Source organism: Leopardus geoffroyi, chromosome C2, assembly GCF_018350155.1.
Source record: "Leopardus geoffroyi isolate Oge1 chromosome C2, O.geoffroyi_Oge1_pat1.0, whole genome shotgun sequence".
In the NCBI taxonomy this organism is placed as follows: domain Eukaryota; kingdom Metazoa; phylum Chordata; class Mammalia; order Carnivora; family Felidae; genus Leopardus; species Leopardus geoffroyi.
The window spans coordinates 85,311,161-85,333,494 of record NC_059333.1 but is presented as its reverse complement, the minus strand read 5'-3'; the positions used below and the strand labels follow the sequence as shown (position 1 = coordinate 85,333,494).

Below are 22,334 nucleotides of genomic sequence, written 5' to 3'. Positions count from 1 at the left end.
TGAGGAATGAGATTTATTATTCACAAGTCCTGGAAGGTATAAGACACACCCAAGGATTGCACAGTGAAGTCTGGGGTAGAGAAAGAGAGAAAGCTTGGACCCAGGGCTCTGCCTTTAGCAGGGCCCCAAGGTAGCAGTCTCAGGTTTCACAGGTACACTCTATTGGCTAGTTTGTTTATCTATCTATCCATCCATCCATCCATCCATCTATCTATCTATCCATCTATCTATCATCAATTTTTATTTGAGAGAGAGAGAGCACATGCACATGCATGAGCAAGGGAAGGACACAGGGGGAGAGAGAGAGAGAAAGAGAGAGAGAGAGAATCTTAAGCAGTCTCCAGCCCTGCACTGAGCCGTGCTCAGTCTCACCATCCTGGGATCATGACTTGAGCCAAAATCAAGAGTCTGATGCTCAACTGACTGAGCCACCCAGGGGTTCTCTATTGGCTAGTTTAAAGCATAAGAGTGGGACTTAGGGCACAGGAAGGGGGAAGTGGGGTCACTTGGGTGGTCAGTTCTGTAGGTCACCCAGGGCTTTCTGAAGGAGGGAACTTCATGGGTGGGGGCAGGCCCATTCCTTAGATGGTTGTTTTGCTAGTAGCTTTATCATACAGCTAGCTGTATGTTTATTCAAGATGGATGTCATTTGAGTTGGATGCAATTAAAAGCTTAACGCCAGGTACTTATACTACACTCTGCTACTTCTGATGGTCCCTTTGTTTCTCTTTTCTCTTCTTTTTAGTTTAAGCAATTGTTGGCTCTTGAGCCAAATGTCCTGGTTTTCAGAGCAATCACCATCTTTTCCTCACAATGTGGAAGCCAACAACTCCCATTCCATCTTATGGCATCTTTCTGGTTAGTTTCATTAATGTTTGTTTTTCGAATTTTCAATTACTCGTTTACCTTTTCTTCTCTCCTGATAGATAAAGCCTAATTAAAAAACAAACAAACAGACAAGAAAACCAAAGAAACAATCAAAACTCCAGACTCATTTTCATTCTGAATGTTTAAGCTGAATGTTTAATGTTTACAGAAATCTGTTTTCTAGAAGATAGAGGTGTGACTACAATTGATTCCCATCTCAAATGATTCCTTACAATTTAATTTGTATCTAGCAGAAAAATAAATGTAATTCTGCTTGGCAAATGCAAGTAGAATATTCTAAAGGTATCAAATTCATTTCAAGTAATTCTATAAACTTTTTGCTTGGATGAGTTCTTTGTCCATTTCCTTTAAATTCTTTCAAGACTCTCAATGGTCTTTATTTTTGTAACTCATAACTCTTACATCAGAACATGTTTTAGATAGTTAACCCAAATATTTCTTAGAGTGATTTTGCCTTTTCTTTACTGCACGATTCTCAGTGAAAACACAGATTCTTCATTTAGTACCAATCTAGTGCAACCCTTTAAAAACTTAATGACTCCTCTAGCCTATAATTGTTAGAGGCAAAAAACTCATTAGTTTTTAGCATTTACTTTTAGGACTTACATACAAATCTGCTAATTTTTCCCCTTAATTGTCCCACCTTTCTTAAAATAAGATCCTTAGATCACTTGCATCAGAATCAGACTTACTCAATAGTATTTACTGTAAAGGAAAAGTACCTCAAAATCGCTCTCCACATACTCATTTATACAGTATCTCACTTTGTATAAAAATAGAAGTAACAACAACAAGGTGAGTATTCTACTGATAACTAAACCCAGATTACAGTCTACTGTGAACCCCTAACCACCACCCCCTTTATCTATTCAAAGCCAGCTTGTTTTATTTTAATGTGTTGAAAAGACCTCATAGAGGTCAAGTAATCTCTGTCAGTTCCTTTTGAGGAATTCTCCCCCTTTTCTAATCGCAGTTTTGATTCTCCTTTCTATCCATACTCTCTCTGGTTAGCTGCACCCAGTCTCATGGCTTTCAATAACATCTATAAGCTAATGGCTTCCAAATTTATAACTCTGGCCCAAACTTCCTCCTGGACTCAGGACCATATATTTAATTATCTACTTGTCATCTAATGGGCATCTCACATTTAACATGACTAAAGTTTAATTTTCGATTCCCATCTCAATATCTGGAGCCCATATTTTTCAAGTCTTCCCCATTCCAATGAATGGCATTACATTCATTCATTTTCTCAGCCAAAAACCTAGGAGTCATTTCAGATTATTCTCTTTCTCTGGTCCCTTGCATCCAGTCTTTAGCAAGCCCTGTTCGTACAATATCCAACATACATTCTGAATCTGACACTTCTTGCCCCCTTCATGAGTACCATGATGGTCTAAAGCCACTATTATCCTTTGGCTAGTTGTACAACAGCCTCACCACTGTTCTCGTGGCTTTCACTCTTACTCTCTACCCAGTGGCAGAATCACCCTTTAGCTTTAGTCAGATTGCATTGCTCCACTGCTCAAAACTCTCCTTGGGCTTCCCACTGTACTTAAAACGAAACCTAATGTCCCTGCCATGGCCCGCAAGGCCTCTCTCCCATCTCATCTCCTGCTACTCTATCCTAACATGTTCCTATGTCAGGGTCTTTGCACTCGCTATTTCTTCTGTCTGGAATGCCTTTGCTCCACAGATCCACCCAAATTCCTCCATCACTTTTCAAGTCTCTGCCCACCTATCACCCTATTCAGGGCGGGGGTGGGGGCTTTTCTGTCTAAACTGCCACCCTTCCATCACTCTTCATTGTCTTACCCTGCTTGACTTTCCTTCAAGACATGTATACTACATGCCATTATATTACATACTTACTTTTTACGTGTCTGTCGTCTGTTTTATTTCTGTCTGTGTGACTCTACTGTATGCGCTCCTGGCTCACAACTGTTCAGGGCCCACAGCAGGACCAGCACATAATATCTGTCGAATGTATGAATGTAATCCAGGTCCCTTCTTCCTATAATAAGTCAGATAAACTATGGTTGAGAGTTTGAAAGAAACCATTTTGAAAATGTTCTATGATCTAAAATAACAATGAGATGACTCAGCATTGGCCGATCGTTAAAATAGCATGTTAACCTTTCCTTTCTTTTCTTGTTTCAAAGTATTTCCTTAAGTCTGATCAGCTTTGTTCTCTTATTGAGATTCCTCTCTTTATATCAGCTGAGTCTCTTAGGCCCTCTGCCAATCTAACCCAAATCGAAATTATAGCACAGTCATAACTGTTTTTATTCTTTGATCTGGCATGTGAATCTGTGGATATAAGTTATTCACAGCATTTCCTCTAACAAATTTCTTGATCTTGTTTCCTAATTTTATACGTTACATGTATTTTGGACACGTAGAGTCATATTTTTCCTCCCGAAGTAGCAAAGACATATGTTAAATTGGTATTAGGGATATTAAAAGCTCTTTTTTCTTAGTTTGGCATTATTAGCCATGCTTATGTAGGTAGTTGAATAATTATGCCCAGAATTTAGTATATGCATTAACTATGATAGAGTTCACCAGGAAATGTAAAAATAGAATAAAATACAACACTTTACTTGCAGATTGGAGGTGAGGTGATTGGTATGTTAATTAAAGGTGACCTCAGCACTCTTAATATTAACCTCCTGATTTTCTCCAGTGTTTCAGGTAGAAAAAAAAATTATTCTTCAATATTCCCAAGAATGAGATTGGATAAAGGACACAAATGAAGTCCAGACCAAGTACAAAAACATGAGCTCCTTCTTCTGGCTGCTCAACTAATGCAGACTTAGTCTGGGGATGAGATAACTATCTCAGCAGCCATTCCATCGCTCAGACTTCAAATTATAGTAATTATGACAATTTGTGCCAATAGCCATGAGGTGGGATTTTTGATGTGGTTAAAAATAACATCTGTAAAACCCAATAAAAATTACATTTTGCTAATTTTCTGATAAGATACTGTTTTAACTATACTGTGTCTTCTGCTGCTGCCAGTTTTCAATTAGAGCATTCCTTTAAAAAAATTTTTTTTAACCCATTTTGTCTCCTGGATCCAGGGCCGTCCTCAGCAATGCATTTGTTTTAATGCTCTTAATTAATTGTTTTGTGTGCATTTTCCCTTTCAAACTGATACTAATCTTTGAGACTTTATTAACTGGCTGATTGCTAAATCTTGATACAAAAGGACCAAGCACAGGACCCAGTTTGTTCTTTCTGGCTTAGACAATGGAGTTCCCATAGAGGCCTGCTCAGCCAAGTCAGTGCCAATGATGCAGTGAATGAATAATGGGTCTACTAAGACAGGTTGGGTCTGCGGTTCTGTCCACCTCAGAAATTGCTGGCCTACCCAAGAAACATAGTCATTGGTGATAGCTCACAAGCAGTTCCCCTCAAATGCATTGTAACAGTGCCTTGTGAGTCTTCCTGTGCTGGGTTTCCTTAAACCCTTTTCCTCTTGGTCAACTTCTGATGAACCAATTACATATTTTCTCATCTTCATACTGCATAGATATAAATCCGAGGTTCAGAGAGCTCAAGTGGCCTGTCCAAGCTCGCCCACTTGGAAATGAATACTAAAGGCAGGGCTAGCACAGGGTCCTTTAGATTCTTCTTCCACTGGTCTTTCAATCAAATTGTGTCTTTTCTAAGCTATATAAATGTGTGTGGGTAGGACCCACCACTGGTTCCTCAGAAATCATTCCCCTTTATCTTTGCCCTTGTATCTACTCCTTCTAAACAAGCCAATGAAACTCTTCCTTGATCCAGCACCTCCTCCAGCCACCACCTCAGCTCTTCCCTTCCCTTTGCTTTCCTTTCTTTTCCTTCACATCTATACTATTTTTAAATTAAAAAAATTTTTTTTTACGTTTATTTATTTTTGAGACAGAGCATGAATGGGGGAGGGTCAGAGAGAGAGGGAGACACAGAATCTGAAACAGGCTCCAGGCTCTGAGCTGTCACCACAGAGCCCAATGCGGGGCTCGAACTCACGGACTGCGAGATCATGACCTGAGCCGAAGTCAGTCGCCCAACCGACTGAGCCACCCAAGTGCCCCACATCTATACTTTAAAATTTTTTTTTTCAACGTTTATTTATTTTTGGGACAGAGAGAGACAGAGCATGAACGGGGGAGGGGCAGAGAGAGAGGGAGACACAGAATCGGAAACAGGCTCCAGGCTCTGAGCCATCAGCCCAGAGCCCGACGCGGGGCTCGAACTCACGGACCGCGAGATCGTGACCTGGCTGAAGTCGGACGCTTAACCGACTGCGCCACCCAGGCGCCCCACATCTATACTTTTAAAAAGGATCAACTACTCTTGTTGACTCCATGTTCTTGCAATCACTGGACAGCATACCGCTATTCAATTGAGACTAGTAGGTGACAACATTTCTCAATTCCAATCTTTCTTCTCTACTTGTACCTTGATTGCTCCATTTCTGGTTCTTATCATCTCTCTTCTGATCAAGCGGGAATTGGGTAAGATGGGAAATAGGAGTTTATTCATTCACCCATTTATCAACTGCTGAGGTCATTAAAGTTAGCAAGAGAAACACAGATCCTGTCCTCACTGAGCTTACAATTATCTTGGGTCTGTCCTGAGATGAATGACTAAGCTTCCTTCTCATTTTCTTTGATTTTCTGTCTTTCTGCCTCAAGTTGTGTACATAATCCTCTCACTCAAAAAGAAAACTTCATTTTACTATAAAGACCATAGGTCAATAATTATATTCTCTTATATCAACTTCTGAAATATATCAGCTAAAATAATAGCCTAGTTAGGTATCAAAACTTAAGTCATATCTCTAGCAAAATTTTTGACCTCCAAGATTGGTGAACATATATGTGTATATGTGCACACATGTGCATGGTCAGAGTTTACATGTACTATTTCATGTGATAACTTCTCTAGTTGCTATTTATATATGAAGACATTTTCTTTGTCATTACTGACTACTTTCAAACACTCAAGGGTGTCTTTTTAAATATCAATATTCAGGTTTTACCTTTTCATTCACTTTCTCCTACTTGCAATAGGTAATCTCTTGCTGACTGGGAAAAACCTAGATTTTAATACATTGCATTATCATCCAATTCTTCAGCAATCATTTTTGTTACTTTAAACTTTATCATTGGCAACAGATAAACACTTCCAGTTTATTTTAAGTCCAAAAATAAATAGTATCTTTGGAGTGACTCAACATTTTGTTATTGTTTCATTTATGTTTTTGCTCACTCTACTTAGAGCTTGAAGATTCAGATATGCTGAGAAATTAGCCCTTCCTGAAGGTTTGAATGGCTTGTTAGGGAACCTGGCTCTGTCTGTGCCTGGCAGATAAATGAATATAGCTTGAACAGTCCTGACAATTTTAGGAACCACTAGAGCCCTAAAGGATCCTTCCATATCAATCTTAAAGATATCGAGAAAGAAATAGCCATCTTCCGTTCTTATCTCACTGACCTGCCACACTGAGATTTGACTTCTGGAGGAAGAATGAACATGAGCCATTGTTTTTCAATCTCAGTCAACCCAGGGCTCACCTGAAATCTTTTGAGAGTAGAGTTTAGGGAACAAAAGGAGACAGTGAAGAACATTGGGAAGAGAGTGCTTAGAGATTCATTCCCCAAAATTTGCCCAGGGGATCAAGACTTAAGGGCAAGTAGGCCACAGAAATATGAGGACAGGGGCCAAGTGTGCTTTGTTTTCTGTCACATCCTTTCACTTGATGAACATTTACCAGTGAGAGGGGTTTCAGTGCTTTGTGTTGCAAAGTCAATGGGAGGTGAAAATGAGGACAATCGTGATCTGTTCTTTAATGATATTTGTTTGAGTAGGAATGAAATGATGGCTAGAGAAGCTGTGGAATCAGATGAGGTATTTGTTTTTTTTGGGGGGGGGGGTTGAAAGCATCTTACACATGTTTCTGAGAGTAGCAAAGAAGTAGAGGAGAGGCTGAAGATAAGGAGAAAATGTTGATAGATCAAGACCCAAGAGGAGCAATGTAGGATATGCTCACACACTCTCTTCCACACACCTTAACAAACATATGCGTCTCATTCCCATATGGTGTAAGAGTATTAGACTTTGGAATCTTTTGACTCTCATAGGAAAGTCTTTTCTCTTGCTTTTATTTCTTAAGACATCCTGGTGTAAAATTCCTAATTCTGGAAAAATGAAGGAAAAGGGAAAGAGAATTCCACCAAAGCACCAAACAGAAGAAATAAAGGTAGATGCACATATATATTAATTATATATGAATACGTAATATATATATAAATTATACATATGAATTACATAGAAATTTATAAAATATATATCTATTAATATGAGTATCTCTAGGCAGAGATATATACTGAAATATTATATTATGCCTGTATTTTGTTTAAAATAATCTAGGTTGGGAGAGACCAGAAGGGGCATAGATGAAACAAGATTGATCATAAGAACCCTCCACTATTGTATATATTTTAAATTTTATGCAATGAAACATTTTTTATAAAGCAAAAGTCAAATGTCCATTATTCACTCACTCCTTGAGATTTATTTTGAAGATACCATATTTTCCTGAAGAAAGTAAAGTGTATTCGCTTGTAAGACCTTGGCTAGTCTATAATGACAGTTCATTGGGTGTTTTGATATCTTTGGTAAAAATTGCACCAGGGGACTTAAAACATTCTCAATCCCTTTAATTTCATGATCTGATAGAAAACAGGTAAGTTAACTGTTTTTTTTTAATTTTTTTTTTAACATTCATTCATTTTAACATTATTCATTTTAACAGAGAGAGACAGGGCCTGAGCAAGGGAGCAGCAAAGTGAGAGAGAGAGAGAGAGAGAGAGAGACAGACAGAATCCAAAGCAGCCTCCAGGCTCTGAGCTGTCAGCACAGAGTTTGACGCAGGACTTGAACCCACGAACCATGAGATCATGACCTGAGCCAAAGTCAGACGCTCAACTGACTGAGCCACCCAGGCACCCTGATTAATTGCTTTAATTGTTTAATTATTAGTAACATTGAATATCTGTCATATGCTTATTGGCTATCTGTATTTCTTCTGCAGGTGGCTCTTTTCTATTTTTTGCCAATCATACTAGTTTCCTGTGGCTGCTCTACCAAATGACCACAAACCTGGTGGCTTAAAACAACTCAGAAAGGTATTTTCTCACAGTTCTATAGGCCAGAAGTTAAAATCAGTATCACTGGACAGAAGTCAAGGTGTCAGCGTGGTTCACTCCTTTCGGAGACTTTCAGGGCGAATGTGTTCCTTATCTCTTCCAGCTTCCAATGGCTGCAATACTCCTTGGCTTGTGGCTGTTACCACTTCAGTCTTCAAGGTCGACATCTCCAAATCTCTCTCTGCTCTGTCTTCACACCATATTCTCCTGTCTATAAAATTCTTCTGCCTCTTTCTTATAAGAATATATCTGATCAAATTTAGGGTCTACCCAGATATCTATGATAATCTTCCTATTTCAAGATCCTTAATCATACTCTCTGAGAGCACGTCGCCCCTCCCCCCCCAAATAAAGTAACACTCAGTTGCGGATATCTTTGGGTGGCTAGTTTTCAGACTACCACACAGTTTTACATTGTCTTTTTTAAAAAGTTTTTTTTTTTTTTTAATTTTAGACTAATTTTAAGTTTAGAGAAACATTGCAATGACAGTACAGTGTTCCCATACATCTTTACCCCAGCTTCTCTAGGATGGTTTTTAAAATGTTTTCTTTCTTAAAAATTTGTTTTTGCATTAGGTGCTAATAAGACTGGGTACAGTGTTTGTCTTTAGAACAAAATATGTTGAAAAAAGCCTATGTGGTACTTTTTGTTTGTTTCAAATGAGATCCTCATTATCCATATCCTACTTTTCCAAAGAAGGAGGGAGAAGACCATGATTCTGGGTAACAAATGAATTGATTAATACAAGCATGGATCCACACAGTTCCACTTAGAGTAATAATTGGGAAGAGTCATGATTGTCAATTATGAGTAAGATTTATAGTAATTTTAATAGGGTATACCCCAAATTTATTTTTTTACCTTAATAATAAATTTCCATAAATATTTTGTTTCATATATATCCAAGAACAGCTTCAGATATTTCAAGATTTCTTTTTATTAGAAGAGGAAATGAAAAATAAAAGTTCGTTTTGTGAGTCAGTGAACAGTCAGAAAAAAGAACATCTTAAGTGTCCCATTCACTGGGCCGATGCTAGTCAATTAAATTGTACATCGAACTGTACATTGAACAGAGTGAATTAAGTATATATTGTTTATTGGGAATTATCCAGTGTGATCTGATCGAAACTCTAAACAATGTTAGTACATCTAGGGAGGTTAGCTAAGTCAGTATAAATTTCATTCAATGTAAGCCATTTGAAGGTGTGGGCAAATGAGCCACTGCTTTCATTTTCCTTTTCATTTGATTTCTGAGACCAGATGTTTGTCATGATATATATTTGGCCATGGAGATCTGGGGATCAGATCTTTGATCTCATTTGATAGGATCACATAGACAGAAGGCAAAATTCTACCTGAAGACTGGGATTTGGTGATGATGATATTTTTAGCTTCTTTATGACCATTTAGTTGATACTGTGGAGAATCAAGCTGATGCTCTTATTGTAGGTAGCAAAACACCCCATTTTCATGGGGACATCTGGAGAGAGATATTGGCTCCATTGCATTTTACCTGATATACAGAAGACTAATGAGAGAAGCAAACATTTTATTAAAGTTTGAGATCTCAGGGCTCCTCAGGCCACCACCGTCTTCAGATATTGTTTTCTTGATGGCTTTGGGCCAATTACTTAGCCTCTTTACCTCAGCTTCTCAATTGGTAAAATGGGAACTGTTATAGTGTGATTAATTTATCTCCTAAGGGGGTTGTTTATATTAATTAACTGCTGTTAAGAGCTTTGAAGATGAAAAGTGCTAACTGCTTATGCCATGATTAGCCATGGAAGAGTGGAATATGATAACTGCTTCACTAGATAAATGACTAAACCTGATACACACAAACTGTGAAATCTGTGGGAGGAGTTAAGACCCAGGGCAACGAGACAGCTGATGAACCAACCTCATCAGGGAATATATTAGTTACACTTGAGCCTTGGTTTAAATGGTTTAAACCCGCTTCTGAAATATATGTGTAAAATGTCATAACAGAGGCACTACAGTTTGCTTTCTGAATGCCTGTTACTGATATTTCTTTCCTGGATATATTTTCCCCACAAACCCAACTAAATCTACCCTCACTCATATTCTAAAGAGTATCGATTATTTTCAAATACCCTTTACTTCTGCACTTACATACAACCCCAGACAACATGCAAATTCTATGGTTGACAAGGTAGAACATTCTGCCTTTTATTTGTATTGTTCAAACCAACGCAAACATGTTAGTGGAACATAAACTGCCATTCCTTTGAGCCAATGAATATTTAAGGATATTAATTTACTTCCTTTAATAGTCTTTAAGAAATTTTAAAAATAAACATATGGAACAAAGGAATAAGATGTCACTTTAAGCTTGAGCTCTGGCTGAGGACTGTGTGTTTTGCCATTGACCGTATCATTACCTACCTAGTTATGAGGTCATACCTCTGCACAGTTCATTAGAATTTATCTTTGATTTTATGGCAAACCATAAGTGCAAAGCCAAGATACTTTGGTCAACATTTATTGCATTGGTATATTTATCTCAAAGGCGTATGCTAAAAAAAAAAAAACAAAAACAAAAAACCAACAACAACAACAAAAAACTGAAGGGACAGGTTCTCTCCATAGTTCTTGGCATTAGGATTCTTGGTAATACTCTAAAATGATATTTCATTTGGGATAGCATTTTGGGAACCTCCTCTAGCATTCTCATGATTCACAGATAATACGTAATCCCATTTTGTTTTAAGACAACTTATAAACTTTAATTAATTAAAAAAGTTATTTCCTTGCTTATTTATGGATATGCCACATTATTTTAAAGGGGGATTTAAAAGCAGTCTCCTTTATTAGGGGAAACACCTTTTCTATATTATAGTTTAATCTTTAAAGCTTGTATCTGGAGTAGGATATGGGAAAGTGCAAACTCAAGTAATTCTCATTTTAAAAACAACCACTAGAATACTTAATATTCATGTCCAAGGGGTGTCACAGTGTAGTGGAAAGAATACCAAATTTTGAGTCAGAAAACCAAATTTTACATCCTCGCCCCAGCACTTTCTCAGCAGTGCAATTTCGACAAATCATTTACCTTCAGTATTTCTATCTATGAACTGGAAATAATGATATCTTTGTCATAGATTTACTCTATGGTCGGAATGACCCATGTTTATGAGAGAGTACCTGGTATCTGGTAGGGACCAGGTAACATTTTACTTATCCTCTTTGGCCCGTTAGAATCCAGTAGGGAGTCTTGCCAAAGAGCCCTTATAGACTTTTATCTAAAAGCTCACGTTTGCATCATTTCTGTTTCTGAGAATAGTTTATTCTTGAAAAATTTCCACAACTATAATGTGGCTGGAGCTTTCTTATGCTGAGTCATAAGATTCATATTAAAAGCTAATTTGCTTTTAAAGAATTTAATCTTAAGAAAAAAAAAAAAAAAAAAAAAACTCCAGATGTATCCCAAGTGATTCTTCAAGTGAGAAATCAAGGATGTGAAATCTCACAGGGTATTTTGTTATTATTAAAAGAAAACAGATACGTTTTCAGAATGGTCTGTTAAAGATTTGACTACGCAATTTGGGTTTAACAATTTAAATTGTTACAACTTTATGTGTCCCCAAATTCACCATTTTCAGGCTCCAGCTACTATTTCAATAAATAAAACATCAGTCCCTTAGGACAAATGACAAGGAAATCCTCATATAACCTTAAACAGAAGTAGAAGGGAACGGGGAAGTGCTTAAACCTAACAGAGGAAGAAGTCTTTTCGGAATACAAGCCCAAATAAATATTTGAACAGGAATGGTATCTTCATGCGTGTGGTGAAAAATAGTCCTTTTCAGGCTGTACAGTTTGGCAGGCTGGCATGTTGACTTTATCACCTCGGGATCTCTGGGGTTTCAGACACCTACCCGCAGGCGTCATCACGAGCATGCGCACACCCCTGCCCAGGGGCCTGAGGCTGCAGGCTGGGGCCTGTGAGCCGCTCCCAGGAACACCCCCGGGGCCCAGCCCTCCAGTGCCAGGGCGAAGTTCTTTATCCCGCCTTCGACACCACCAACGCCATCGAATGCCATTTTAGTTGCGTCTACTTCATATCCCTGGAATTCAGAACTCTGGTATAATAGGTAGAAGTGACAACCTTTCTATCCCGGGATAAGTTCTGCTTCTCTCATTTCACTTTTATGATAAAACCCCACACATTTGGATTGAGAGGGAAGGCAAGAAGCAGTTAAAATTTTTGAGAGTTTGGATGGCAGACTATACTAAAAGGAAGCATAGAGCCTAGCAGCCTGGTAAGTAAGGATCTTTAACAAGTTCGGTTTCTTTATGTAATGCAGGGGGCAGGTTCAAATGCCGTTTTGGAGGTAACTTAATTTAAAGTGTGGAGACTGCCCAGGTTGTTCTTTTTATTGGTTGGCATTTAAGAAGAAGGTGGGTTCAAGAGATTATTTCTGAGGGTAGAAACTCTGCTTGACGGACAGTATTGAGATGCCCACCAGGAGTGGTCCCAACCCCATGACCTGATGTGACAAATGCCCAAAAGTTAGTTGGAAAATTTTATTATACTCTGCTAGGAAATAAAAATGCCAGAAATAAAGTACCGTCCAAATGAAAACCATCAGTTGTTTATAAGTATTTTTAGGTATTTGCTGTGTTTTCAGAAAATAGTTTTGTTTGCTTTTTGAAAGTCATTCCATGATGAAAATGGTTATGTCACATGTTCTTAGCTCAACATCCATTCACTATTAGAGCTTAATATTTCTAATTATTATGACTATTATTTTTAAATAACATAACAAATCATTGTGTATCATTAGTACTTTGATCTCCTTGCCTTCCTTAATGGAATGTCTTTACTCACAGTATACTTTGTTCTTTCAGGTTGACCTTGGGAGAGTTGGCAAGGCCTGGGTCTTCAAAGTCAAATGATTGTCAAAAAGTGAAAATGATGTACCAGTACCTAGTTTATTACTTAGAGTAGAGGCTGGAATAAATAACTGATTTTAAAATAACAAGAGTGGTTAAAAAAAAAAAAAAAAAGACTCTTAAACACAGAAAACAAACTGATGGTTGCCAGAGAGGAGATTGGTGAGGAGATGGATGAAATAGATAAAGGGGATTAAGAGTTACAAACTTTCAGTTATAAAATAAATACATCACAGGATGAAACGTACAGCGCAGAGAATACGGTCAATAATATTGTAATAACATTGGTGACAGATGGTGGCTACACTTATTGGGTGAGCACTGTGTAATATATGGAATTGTTGTATCAGTATGTTGTACACCTGAAACCAATACAACACTGTGTGTTAATTACACTTCAAAAAAAAATAAAAATTAAAAAAAAAAGAAGAGTGGTTTAATTTTTACAAAGTATTCACCCAGATTTGCAAAGCTAAGCTCTAATGAACCTTTTCTTGACTTCATGGACAAATTCTGAAATAGTTTCCAAAGGCTGATAGAAATAATCAGATAATGTCCATAAAGTGCTGAGCACAGGGTCAGGCACACATGAAGCGGTAAATAAATAAAAGCAGTTATAATACTGTTAAGAAAAGCCTCCAGATATCATTCAAATCAGTGCGCGAGAGAAGTAGAAGACCATGTCAACCATTGCTCATGTAGCTCTCTGCTGTGCTCCAGTGTGTAATACACAATGTAGTCTGGAACTTCTTGGGTCACTATGGAAAGATTTCCCTTCTTTATACGATTCCAGCACAGCACTTCTCAAAGGGCATTGGCTTGCCTTGTTCTGGCACCAACTATATGCCAGCAAGAATAGTGGAAGTTTAACTGACAGAAGGGTAAAGTTCAGGGGGCATGTTATCATTCATGTCCTTAAAAAGTCAACATCAGTCTCAGCTGACAGCTTCCCTCCAAGCTTAAGTATACAGTCTGGGTTTTCCAGGATATTGTCATGAGTTCACAGCTTACTTCATTTCCCTGACCCTATCCTTGACCAACCTGCTATGTTAGAACTATGGCTTCCAGTGGTTGCTCAACACTTGGCAGATGGGCTGAACTTTGAAATGGTGTTTTACATGAGGGCAGCCCTTGCTCTGGCTGGATCTGTATGAAGAAGCTTCACTGGGGAGGCAAATTATTTGAACATGTATATGTGTGTGTATAGAGGAGTGGAGGCAGGACTATGGCTGCCCAGCCTGAAACTAGCCCATATCCCAGACTTCCATTAACTTTTCCAAAAGTGGACTCCAATTCAGTGACCAACAACCTCAAGCTGACCTTTAAGACATGACAACAATATCAAAGCTCTAGTTCCCACCAGAACCTGAATCACTGCCAGAGGCATTTGGCCTGCAAAGTACCCATCCATTCCACTTTTGGAGCCATTTTGATTTCAGGAGACCAGTATGCCAAGGTCTGAGGGAGGCAGATGGCTCCAACAGTCTTTTTTTTTTTTTTTTTTCTTTCTTTTCCTCAGAGAATAACAGCATGAGAGCCATCTTTTATCACTTGTACCTTCTGGTTTTATGTCTTTATGGGTAGTGTAGGGCAGTAGTAGGTGAATGTGTGGAATGGGGTGGGAATAGGGAGTAGGGGAAAACAGAGATTAGACAGGGAGAAAATGGGCTTAAATGGAGAGTACAGATTTCATGAGCCTATACCAGGGTAAGTGGGGAAATGAGGCTAACCTAGAAAACTGAAATTGCTGCCTTCCCAACATAGAATTATCATCCTAGTCATGCCTGAGGCCAGTTTGAGGGCAAGTTGTTGGGGGGGGTGGTGACTCTCCCATCCTTTTCCCTAAACCTAATTCCTTTTCTTCCCACCTGACTTCCTTCACTTCCACTATTCTGTATATATACATATTTTTGTGGTCTTTTAAAAAACTAAAAAGATATGCACCAGTCCGTTAATACTAACTAATGTTGGAGGCAAGAGGGATGATATTCACTTTATTTTTTTTTATTCTCTTTTTTTTTGATATTCACTTTAAAAACTATATATTTTTGGATTATAGTACTTGTTGCTTTACACATTTAATATTTTTAAAATTAAAAAATAAAAATGTTGATAAACATATTTTCCTTCCTCTACTGCTCTCCTTCCCCAAATCTTCTAGTTCAAAAGTGAGTCTTCCTTCCATTCCAGCCCAATCAAAATTTCTTTTTATTTTATTTTATTTTGTTTTTATTTTTGGAGAGAGAGAGACAGGCTCAAACTCACAAACTGTGAGATCATGACCTGAGCCTAAGTTGGGTGCTCAACTGACTGAGCCACCCAGGGCCCCTCCCCTCAATCAAAATTTCTATTTCCCCAATGTTAGGTAGCTAGGCAGTGATCAAACTGTTTAGTTAAAGTAATTCCACTAATGTGTGTTCAAGAAGTGCTGTTGGGCGCTATTGACATTGATGATCAGGCAATAAGTGGGTGAGGGTATCGGAAGAGTGGTCGACCTGGGTGATAATCCCATCACCACCACGAGCTTCGTGGAAGACTTTGAGCATATCATTTCAAATGCCCATATCTTCGGCCTATTTTTTTTTTTTTTTTATCTTACATGCAGAACTAAGAAAGTAATACTACCATTCTTGTACTCTGAAAGTTTTGAAGAGACATTTTGGGCTTAGTCTGTGAGTTTTCACTGCATTGTCTCCTAGGTCTGGTGGCAGTGGTGGTGGTGGTGATGAGGTGCAGGGAGATGGAGAGAAGAAAATACCATTTCTCTTTACAAAGGAGAAAAGATATGCCCCCATTGACCTAGATGTCATGAGTCTTTTTTTCTCAAAGAGAAATGCAGGTTCCAGAAGCACCTTGTAGTTGGGAACCACTAAAACTTAAAACACAAACTACTTTGCTTTGTACTCTTTATAGACGGATATGACCTAAAAATGGTTCCGTACTGTCATTGCACTTTCCATAGAACACCATGAGGAAGAACTGGCTTCCTCAAGGGCATGCTTTCCTTTGCCACACTGAGTACCTACCTTGTGCTTAGATTGTTCTTATACCGGGCTCTGTGGACAAAACAGAATTTCTTAACATGAGAAATGCTCAGTTAAATGCTCATTTAAGAAGTGAAATGAGAATGAAATTTCAGTCGCAAGCAAAGCCTATAGTATTTTTAAAAGCAAGGAATAAAATGAGGGAAATGAAATCATAACCTTTACCTGAACCAGTTCATCCTCTTTTTTTTTTTTTTTAACTTTATTTCTCTAGTAGGAAAATAATTCATCTGGCCTGTGTTTGTTACCACATAGCCGGCACGGTTGTCTCATGCCAGCACCAAGACCATATGAAGCTAAATCAACAGACCCTGATTTGTTGGCTCAACCAAGTATAAACTAGCCACTGGAAAATCGAGTTGAAAACATAGGACAAATATATGAAAGAGACAAGCCACAGCTTGCAGGAGAGAAGATGTTTGCAGAAAACTCCAGCATTACAGGTTTATCTAAGGTGTGGTCTCAGGTAAGCTGCAGTAATTACCCAGGATACCACAGCTAGTGGCTGAAAAATGAAGTGCTTCACAAACTTAACCCTTTCATTTCTCCCCAGACAAGCTTTTAGAGGAATTCACTCGATAGCCAGCTTATAGTAAACTAGAAGAATCGTTTTTATTGTGATTGAAATTGTTTTTAATCATTCCTATATCCAAAGATATTTCTTAACTGTGGCCTTTCGTTTGTCCTTTCTACATTTAGCTTTACAAATGTACAGGACTTCATTTTTTGATGCAGCATAGTTGAAGATCTTACACCACTGGGGGCTTTGTGGTTTAAGGATGATGTGGTTAAATAAGAAGCACAAAGAAGGTTAAAAATTGCATTCTGGTAAAGGCCAGTCCCTTTACAACTAGGATCTCCGTTTCCTCATCCTATACAAGGCATGACATCACATGGTCTCTGAAGGCCCTTTTTAGCTCTGACCCTTCATTTTTCTATTTTGTAGAAAGTGTGGCATCAAGAAGCAGTTCTCCAATCAATCCACAAGACACACCTGAATTATTGATTAATTATAGCATCTGAATTTAGAAAAGCCATTATGTATTGAAATTGCTTTATTTTTGTTAAGTAATGAGAAAAATTTTAAAGTGCCTGGTTTGGTTTGAATTATGTACAAGCTAAAGCTCTTCTACCTACTTAACTTCCCTTGAAAATGATCTGATTATATTGTGTTTTACTATGTATTTTGGATTTTCACATAACATTAGCACTCTATGTCCCTTGAATATATTTTCAGGCTTTTTTTCAGATGGTTTTATCTTTGCATCACATTTAGAATTTAAGAGAGAAGATGCCTATACCTATAGCTATATTCCTTATAGAATCTGTATTTCATTTTGCCTTCGCACAGTAAATAACCCATTCCCAACAGAAACTATGCAAATACCTATGGCTAGTGGTCCATCAAATCCTATAGTTGGAAGAAAAATTAGGCATAATCTTATCCAGCCTCTCACTATTTTTATGATAATAATAGTATTATAATAATGAATAGCTACCGTTCTTTCAGTACTTACTATAAAAATATAAAGCCAGATACTGTGCTGGGTTTGTTATGTTCATTATTCATTCAGTTCTTAAAACAGCATTGTGAAATAGGAGTTATTATTCCCATTTTGCATATTAGAAAGCCAGAGCAAACAGTTTAAGTAACTTGCTCCCAAGTCCATACACTATTGGTACTGAGACTTGAACTCAGGCCTGTCAGACATTAAAGTCCCTTGATTTTCAGCCGTAGAATAGAGGGAGGAAATCGAGGCCAGCCAGAGACATTAAGTATAGCTCAGGGTAAGAAAACTGCACATGCTGCTTCCTTTGTGTGGAGTACTTTTCTCTCCTGCTCTCCACCCCCTTCTTCAAACTTCAACACCCCTTTGGAGAGCATGGTCTTTTTTAAGATTGCTATCCCCTCCTAACAGATGGTGTCAGTCTCCCAGCTACCATTTTGTTGTCTCAGGACTGCTTTACTTTTCCTCCATGGCACTTGCCACAGTTTGCAGGGAAACATTTTTATGACTATTTTATTGGTGTCAAGTTCATAGCACTTCTCACCATCTAACATATTATACAGTTATGTGTTTCATTTATTGTCTATTTCTCTACTAGAATGTGAGCTAGGTATCTCTTGAAGATACTGGGTATCTATCATCTATCTCTCTATCAATCTATCATCTATCTGTCTGTTATTTATCTTGAAGTCTCTAAAGATGAGTAGTTCTAAAGAGTCATACTTGATGTATGTTAGGACAACAATGATTATTGCAAAAGAGTCTGCCATTTATTCACTAATCCTTCTTGATAAGAATTTCATCGAGACATGCAAATGCTGCAAAATATTTCTTATATCTGCTTCTGATTTAAAAAATTCTTCACGTACATAATCCTATTTAATCCTCCAAGACCCTGTCACATAGGCAGGATAAAATGCCCCTGGATGAGGAATTGAGGTTCAGAGAAATTAAATAATGTATCTCAGATCACATGGTTTAAGTGGTGGAAGTTGGGATTCTTCTCTTAGACACTGTATCTTCCTGGAGCGTGGACAAAAGGCATCTGGAGTTCATGGAAGCGGGGGTGAGATGGCAATTACTCCAGTGAAGTTAGACATGGCAACCAGGGCCCTGAGGCACCCTGCACCTCAACACACACACACACACACACACACACACACACACACACACACCCCTGGGAGAATCCCTACTACTGGACAGAATGAGTATGACTTTGTAAAGAATAAATTCATGTCTTTGATATAATTCACCCCACATCAGTGGCAAGTATGGCTGTGATAAGGAAAGAAACAAGAAAAAATCCCATGCCTCTTAGCCATCACCATTGGGGAATCACTCTAGAGCAATTGTCCATAAGCCCACACGGTTTGGCCTTCTTCTTTTTTAGGCAGATGAGAGAGTATAAGCGGGGTCCAGATACCACTGGAGGGCCCCTCATGAGCAAATTCATGCAGGGGGAGGGTATGGAGAGAAGCAAAGGGGGAAGATCAAGTGATGTTAAGGGGGCTTTACTTTTAAGGACTATTAGGTGAACTGTTCTGTGGGTGTTGGAGAGCAGGGTTAGGGAGTAAGTGATAGGGTAATCTGACTGGCAGTGTGTATTCAAATATGCATAATGATAGATTATCTTGCCTGTTATAAGGAAAATTTAGATTCAACTTTATAAAACACATTAATTAATAAATATAACTTTGTTCAGACTTCCATTATGTAAATATTCAAATGATTCTTGAATCAGTTCCAATGAGATTATGAGTTGTCCTTAAAAGCCCAGAGTGCAAATTAAAATTGTATCTCCCCAACTTCCACAACACCTGCCACCCTCCTACCACGAATGCCTTTAAATAAGTTTATAACTATTTTATTTGGAAACGTTTTGGAGGATTCTCAGGGACATTTTAGCTTGGCCCAGAAGTTGCTGTGGTCTTGACAAAGTTTAGACCGCTGATTTTGACAGAACTAAGCTGCCTATTTTCTTAAGTAGCTTCTTATAATTTTGTTCTCTTCAAGATGATGTGAATGGAATGATTTGCCAGCCAGAAGAGGCTGTAGTGAGAGAAACTGGGTTAATATTGAACACACATGACACAATGTATTCCCATCTATATTTACTACACACATACCACAAGTTTCTTTGGTAGAAACAGGGGGGTTAGGGTAGATGATAAAGAAGGGGAAGAATGAGAAAGAAGATTAAGGATTGACATTTCTGAGTCTTGGAGTTTTAGTTATCTATTATTACAGAATGATTTGTCCCTAAACTTAGCAGCCTAAAACAATAAACATGTATTATCTCAGTGTTGGTAAATCAAGAATTCAGGAGCTTATCAGGGTAGTTGTGGCTCAGGCTTTCTTACAAGGTAGTAACCAAGGTGTTATCCAGGCCTGGAGTCATCTGAAGGCTGGATTGGGGCTGAAGAATCTATTTCCAAGATTCTACTTACATGGTTGGTATGAAGCTGCTGACAGGCAGCCTCAGTTTTTCCCACAGGCTTCCCAGGGCTGATTGAGTGTCGTCATGGCATGGCAGTTTGTTATCCCCAGTGTGAGTGATCTAAGAAGGTGAGACAGAAGCCTCAATGTCTTTAATGATCTCACCTTGGAAGACACACTTCATCATTTTGGCCTTATCTTATTAGTTGTATATGTCAGTACTATTTGATGTGGGAGGAGACTACACCCAGTGGGACTACCAGGACCTCAGTTACCCCACTTAGTTTCTGTGTTCAAAGATAATATTTGCCTGGCCTGCCTCATAGTGCGGTTGTGAGAATCACATGACATAGTCGATATAACACCTAGACACAAAAGAACATAAAAGTATCATGTGTCATTATAAATGTTATTTTAAATGATGGAGAAAAGATTTACTGAGCACCTGCCATATTCCAGGCCCTTGGTAAATGGTAGTGAATAAGACGGACATGGCCTTGGCTTTAGAGCTTACCTTCTAGGAGGAAGAAGAGAGTGTAAGAAATAAAAGAACAAACAATACTTATGATATTGTGTTGTTTCTATGGAAGAAGAAACAGCATTCTCTGATGGAGAGAAGTTGGGCACCAAAGCTAATGGGGCACTATGGAATGCTCCCTCAGGATTTGACCTTTCAGGTGAGATTGGAAGGATAAGATGGACACAGTCATACAGTGAGGGCTCAGATATCCCTGGAATAGGGCTCACCAGCTGAACAGATTTGTAGAGCTCCTAGGGTGAATCCCATAAAACACCAAACCATGTAAAAACCCAAATGAGCATGAGTTGCCCATAATGCAGGGTATTAGTCATCGTCTCAAACGCTAGAATTATAAAGTGTACTCATTGTGTTTCCCATCTAGGGAGAACTGTCGCCTGCCCTGTCAACTAGAGGGGTGGCACCTAAAAGAAACAACCCAAAAGATGGTATTTACATGGCTTAAGAAACATCTGAGTATCGGGAACCCCCACCTCACCCCTGCCCCACTGCAATGTTGCCAGCTTTAGAGTTTGCAGAAAAATAGATTACAATATAATAAGCACAACAGTGCTGGTTTCTGGGTTCTTTCCTAGTTAATTTTTAAAAACCATGCTCTTGCTTTGTTTTGTTATTTTTTGATCAGAGCAATAGAAGTAATTCTTCCAATTCTCAGCCTCACTAAGTACACACAGACCTGAGTGGAGAGAAGGCTACCTGTAGATTTGGGGGAGAATAAAAGATAAAATGAAGTATTTCGATCAAGTCTTGGCTCAGAATTTTTTTTTTCAAGGTTTGTTTATTTATTTTAAGAGAGAGAGAGTGGGAAAGAGAGAGAAGGAATCCCAAGCAGACTCTGTGCTGTCAGTGCAGAGACCTACACAGGACTCAGTCTCACCAACCATGAGATCAGGACCTGAGCTGAAATCAAGAGTCAGATGCTCAAATGGCAGCCACCCATTTGACCAAGGCACCCCTTGGCTTGGAATTGTTCTGACTGAAGTCTCACAGAATTGTGTTTTGCATAGGAAGATTTCACAAATGGATCACTCAAAGCAGAAAACATTTTGGGGTTCCTCATGAATGTTTGTCCAACAATTCACCCCACCTGTATCAGAACAAGCTGAATGATAATATAAAACAACACCTGAGCAGCTGGTAAAAGGCGGGCTTTGGGTCCACAGAGGCTTTAAAAAGAAACGCAAAACCTTACAAAACAATTTTGTTTTAAATATGTTTTTCATGTTAATCTCAGTCACAAAAGATCCAAATCAAAAGAACGCACTATGGAAAATTGCTGTAAAGCACAATGCAACAAGGTGCTGCTTGGCCAAGAAACATACCTGACAAATTGTTTCAGGATCATGCTGGATGAAGCCTCGTGGTGGTTATTAGACATACGATTTAGGGCCATGTACCACTTTTGATCTAGCCTACCACTGTCACTGTTTGCAAACAGAAGTCCCGGTTACTGCCACCCAGATCCCAGAGCTCACACTCATTAGAAGCCTGGCAGTCTGGCATCGTGTCATGGGCATGGACGTTGATGTCAAAGGGGCTGGAATCTCAGCTTTGCTGCTTCCTATCTTTGGAACTTTGGGCAACTGAAATGTCTCTGAGACTCACTTTCCAATGGGAAAAGATATAATATATACTGCCCGGGCATGTTGAAGATTCAGTAAGATAATGTTGATAAAACATCTTTCATAGTAAGCGTTGGATTACTATTATTTTTATTATTTTTGTGCATTATTTATTATGTAGAATTGTTAATACCACATATTTATTATTCACCGTCTTTCTGTTCACCGTCCTACA

At 38.5% G+C, this 22,334-nt stretch overlaps 1 long non-coding RNA gene across 1 annotated transcript; it reads right to left on the bottom strand.

Moving 5' to 3' along the window:
• Window positions 1-486: 486 nt before the first annotated feature.
• On the bottom strand, window positions 487-12,615 carry LOC123576138. Its single transcript, XR_006701185.1, has 3 exons — window positions 11,994-12,615; window positions 2,761-2,902; window positions 487-933 (listed from the first exon to the last, which is right to left on the bottom strand). It is a non-coding gene; the product is annotated as an uncharacterized LOC123576138 (long non-coding RNA).
• Between the last annotated feature and the right edge of the window lie 9,719 nt (window positions 12,616-22,334).